A 6,000-nucleotide genomic window follows, 5' to 3' on the forward strand; every position below is an offset into this window, starting at 1 on the left:
TGTTATATTATATAGTTATAAAATCCATGAGGATTTGCTTGCTTCTCAATGATAGTACCTGAAAATACCATAATGTTATAGCAACTACCATGGCCAACAGCAAACTTTGTGAGATATGTACCTATGTTTGTGTTTATAAGCATACTAGGCTTCCTGACATGGACAATGGGAATAGCATTAGAATATCAATGTGCATCCATTTAACACGTGCTTAAATAAACATGTATAAATATATGATGGGTAAAGGATCATATCCTTCTTCTCATTAAATTATCCCAATTTATTCATTCATCAGGAAAAACATAAGTTACCAAATATATGTCATTATTACTTTTTAGTCTGCATCTCCATTTTATTTTCACTGTCATTTAGTAATATACCACACAACCAATGCTTCTAATTATCTCACTTCAAAATATTGAAAATTCCACTATGCTTTTAAATAATCACTGTGTACACCCAACTTACATACAAATCCATACACAAATACTCAGCCATATTCATGTACAAATAAAATGAAAATACAGCAAAATACTGTCATAAATATACAATTATCACATAGTACACATTCCTTCATTTATGTCTTCTCTATCTAAATTTCCTTTGCTTACTAGTTTTCATTGATCACCTTGACGGTGAGGTGATTTATCTAGTGTTTGTTAGCCTCTAAGACAATTTAGAGTCACAACATTATAAAACAACTAATAACAATCCAATCACAAACTTTGAAAAAAAATCAATATTGAAGAAGTGGATACACTGCCAAACTCATTTTAACTCCAGCTTTAAGCAAATTACAAAGCCAGCAAAGATACCATGAAAGGACAACTACAGGCCAAAATACCAGAAAAACACACAGGCACAAGTAATTTCAACAAAAGTCTACAAACTAAGTTCACCAGAATACTGAAAAGAGAGTTCACTCCAGATATTAAAGAACTATTTAACATTTACAGATCAATACTTATAATGCACCCAATTGTTTTTTAAAAATGCAAGAAGTAATTGCAATTTATCTTTAGTCATATAATTAAAAGATTATCATGGTTTCAAGATAAAAACCTTAATAAAATTAGGTTTAAAATCATATAGTTTAAGTATTAGTTGAACAACAAAAGCCACTTTGGAAGAGGAAATTTCAATTGAGAGAATGTTCCTACCATGTAAACCTATTAGTTATACCTTATTAAAATATTTAAAAATCATTTCCAGATATGAAGTAGGAAAACAGAATGGCTGGTGTATACTATAGTATACTATAGTGGAAATGCAAATTAATCCTCTTGTTGTATTAAACAATATCTAACTTCCTCAAAATATAAAGCATAAGGTTATTTTAATTTATTATAAAATTAATAGTTACATGGCCTCATTTAACTTTCACTTTCTTTTCATTTGTGTGTGATTGTATGTGTGTGAGTGTGTGTGTGAAAGAGAGAGAGAGAGAGAGAGAGAGATTGAGAGAGAGAGAGAGAGAGAGAGAGATTGAGAGAGAGAGAGAGAGAGAGAGAGAGAGAGAGAGAGAGAGAGAGAGAGAGAGAGAGGAGTCCTGTTGCTCAATTGAGTGTTGGAAATTCAATTTAGCTGAAGATGACATTGAATTCATAGTCTTCAGAACTCAACATGGGGTTATCTGTATCTACCACAATCCATGGACTATAGTTGTTTGTTTCCTTTATTTTAGACCCAGTGTTTTACTCCACAGTTCAGATTGATAATGGAACTCTAAACTCCCTGGGGCCACCATTTTCTTGAGGGTTAGGTACATCATCTCTGAATGAACACTGATCCAGAAGTCCTCTACTGTACGTGTGCTAGGGCCTCATATCCGCTAGTATATGCTGTCTGTTTGGTGGTCCAGTGTTAGAGAAATCTCAGGAGTCCAGATTAATTGAGAATGCTGGTTCTCCTACAGATCACCCTTCTGCTCAGCTTCTTTCAGCCTTTCCTCATTCAACAACAGGGGTCAGCAGCTTCTGTCCATTGGTAGGGCACTGTTTCTATTTTCTTTTTTTTTTCTTTTTTTTTTAATTAGGTATTTTCTTCATTTATATTTCCAGTGCTATCTCAAAAGTCCCCCATACCCTCCCACCCCACTCCCCTACCCACCCACTCCCACTTCTTGGCCCTGGCGTTCCCCTATACTGAGGTATATAAAGTTTGCAGGACCAATGGGCCTCTTTCCACTGATGGCCGACTAGGCCATCTTAATGCATAGTATTAAAAAAAAACAATTAACCAATAAAATAATTTGATAGTATTAATTATTCTGTTTGGTCTAGGTCCACTTTAAGGGCAAGTGGAAATTTGCATTTCTGGAACATGAAGGTAGAATGTAATAATATTGCTGGGTCCTCACACAGTACTATGTCCAATTTTCTGAGGAACCACAAAACTGATTTCCAGTGTGACTGTACCAGCTTGTAATCCCTCCAGTAATAAAGGAGTGTTCCTCTTCCTCCAATCCTTGCCAGCATCTGCTGTTACCTGAATTTTTGATATTAGCCATTCTGACTGGAATAAGGTAGAATCTCTGGGTTGTTTTGATTTGCATTTCCCTGATGACTAAGGATGAGGATCCAGCAATACCACAATTGGGAATATACCCAGAAGATGCTCCAACAATTAATAAGGACACATGCTCTGCTATGTTCATAGCTCCCTTATTTATAATAGCCAGAAGCTGGAAAGAACCCAGATGTCGCTCAACAGAGGAATGGATACAGAAAATGTGGTACATTTACACAATGGAGTACTACTCAGCTATTAAAAACAATGAATTTATGAAATTCCTAGGCAAATGGATGGACCTGGAGGCCATCATCCTGAGTGAGGTAACCCAATAACAAAAGAACACACATGATATGCACTCATGATAAGTGGATATTTTCTCAGAATCTTGGAATCCCCAAGATACAATTAACAAACCACATGAAACTCAAGAAGAAGCAAGACCAGAGTGTGGATACTTTGATCCTTCTAAAAAGGGGGAACAAAATACCCATGGAAGGAGTTACAGAGATGAGGTGTGGAACAAAGAATGAAGGAATGACCATGCAGAGACTCTATACAAGGAGCTGAAGAGGTTTGCAGCCCCACAGGAGGAACAACAGTATGAACTAATCAGTACCCCTAGAGCTCTCAGGGACTAAACCACTGACCAAAGAATACACATGTTGGGACTCATGGCTCCAGCTGCAAATGTAGCAGAGAATAACCTAGTCGGTCATCAATGGGAGGAGAGGCCCTAGGTCCTGTGAAGGATCAATGCTCCAGTATAGGGGAATGCCAGGGCTAAGAATGGGGAATGGGTAGGTTGTTGAGCAGGTGGAGCGGGGAGGGGATAAGGGGTTTTCAGAGGGGAAACCAGGAAAGGGGATAACATTTGAAATGCAAGTAAAGAAAATATCTAATTTTTAAAAAAGAATGTAATAATGTTCTTTGTCTTTTAGTAAGGACAGTTTGACTTGTTCTCCAATATCTTCAGTTTTAGTCATTAACCCTAAGAAACATATTATTGTCTAGTGTAATTCAAACAAATTTAAAATTAGATAATTGCCAGGTGTGGTGGCTCACGCCTTTAATCCCAGCACTTGGGAGGCAGAGGCAGGTGAATTTCTGAGTTTCAAGGACAGCCTGGTCTACAAAGTGAGTTCCAGGACAGCCAGAGCTATACAGAGAGACCATGTCTTGAAAAAAAACCTAAATAAATAAATAAATAAATAAATTAATTAATTAATTAAAATTAGGTAATCTTTGTATCTGGGATGTATTACAATCAACTTCTAGTGACTGAACTCTCATTCACATATTGTACAATTCACTCATAAAAATATTTAATTCAAGTGTTCAGAGTAATTAATAACAAGGAGCAATTCAACCATTACCACATTCAGTCCTAGAACCTCACAACATTAAAAATGGTCTACATAAATATTACTAGCCTTTATCTTTGAAAATTCACAGTATTCATAAAAGAAAAAATAATAGTTAAAGCAAATGTGTATTCAGAATGGGTAATTATCATTTATGAGTCATAAATACTAACATTGGGTTTAATCAAACAATAAATATTTTCTAACCAGAAAATATTAAAAACATTATTTTACACCTGAATTTACTCTTTATGTAAAATTTAATCTAGTGAAACCTTGACTAACAACAATGATACTATGTGATATCTGTCTCAAAGACAGAAACTGATACATGGTCAAATAACAGTTGGTAGTTAAGGGTACAATGAGAGAAACAAATTGCAAATGTCAAGCCTGTTATAGATTGCAGTCATCAGCTACACAGCCTTGTTAAAACTATTTAAAAGATAGTAACACATGTATTACAAATTGTGTCAAGTTCACCCTTCTTTAGAACTGTTAGCATTAAACCTGAACTTCTAGTAAAACATAAAAGAAACAAAAGAATAGAAGACAATCTTCTATGGGAGCTCTTGTTCTCTGAGAAATTGGTACTTAAACTATAAAATAAGGAATCAGTTAATTTCCTTTGTTCTCTCAGTTTCATTTTCTAGACTATTTTACTTCTATTTTTTTAAGTGGGAAAAATGGTAACTTTTAAGACACATTGTCAAAGTTTGTAATCAATATTTTTTCAATGACTTCTGAATAATGGGTGTGAGGGAGACAGACCTGTGTTTAATATGCCTATGGAGCTCTGCAGTTCGTTAAAATGAAACTGGAGTGTATTCCAAAATGGATAGTAACAATAATAAAACAGGACAATTTCATCAGTACCAGTACCCCAAGGCCTTGTGCATGCCAGGCCAGGTCTTTACAACAGAACTACATTCCCTTCTGAATGCTATGACGTCTTCACCATTATATTTTTTCTTGCATGAGTTTGGATTATTATATATGGCAGGGAAGATTGCATGACATGGGTGACAAAGAGACCATTTTTTTTTCAGTTTAGTGTACTTTTATGCTGTATTTTGCTGACAAGACAGTATTTAAAAATTAAAATTCATGTAAAGCACAGGTTTTAAAGAGCTTTTCAAGAAGGTCATACCTGTAATGATTATGTGACAGTCACTTCTAAAGAGAAATGAGAAAAAAAGGCAAATAAAAACTAGTGATTACAGGCCTTGCAGAGATTGCTCATTAAAGTGTTTGCTCATAAGCATGAAGACCTTGAGTTCACCACTCCATAACCCAAAACTGTAAAAGTAAAATGATATACCAAGAGGTGCAAACAGGAGGAACTAAACAAAGCTCAATCATGAAATTTTATGTACCGTAAGGAACTCCCTCAAATTTCAGATTTAAAAAATATTGTGTAATTGTTAAGAATCTAGAGATAAGAAGATCGGAGGTGCTAGTCTGTGATCACTCTCCTCTTACAAAAGATTTGTTTATCACAGCAATGGATTATTTATTGGTCAAATTCTTTTTATATATGAGGACACTACTCAGCTGGGTTTCTTCTCTTGGTGTCTTTCAGGCTAACTTGCATGATGCATGATGCATGATCTGGATCATGCTCCATTCTATTGCATAATGCAAGAGGAAACTTGCCAACAGAGTATTACAAATTAGCTTATTTTCTTTATATTTGACTCTGGTATGGTATTCACTCACAGCACCTGAGAATTTCACTGAGAATTTTACAAAAACAAACAACTAAGAACCCAACAAAAACAATAAATTTCCTTTGGGCAATAAACGTTAAGAGAGAAATGAAAATCATTATTAGTTGAGTTATACCATGGATGGATACCTTTTTGAGTGGTGATCAATCAACCAACAAGTTATAACATCACTTTTCTGGTTTTCTTTATATTCATCTCTCTACTACATCATCTACATTCAGTTCAGTTAAATCACCTTATATATCTGTATATTTTAGAAAGCTTTAGAAACAGTTATTGTGTTTCCATACTAACAGTCAAACAGACCTTAATTTGAGCTGTCTATCCATGAATTCCTTTGGCCCATTTTTCTCTCTCTTTCCTCCTGTTCCCAACTTGATGCTCTCATTCCAGCA

This window comes from Mus caroli, unplaced genomic scaffold (genome assembly GCF_978045245.1).
Source record: "Mus caroli unplaced genomic scaffold, Mus_caroli_1 scaffold_12, whole genome shotgun sequence".
Classification (NCBI taxonomy): domain Eukaryota; kingdom Metazoa; phylum Chordata; class Mammalia; order Rodentia; family Muridae; genus Mus; species Mus caroli.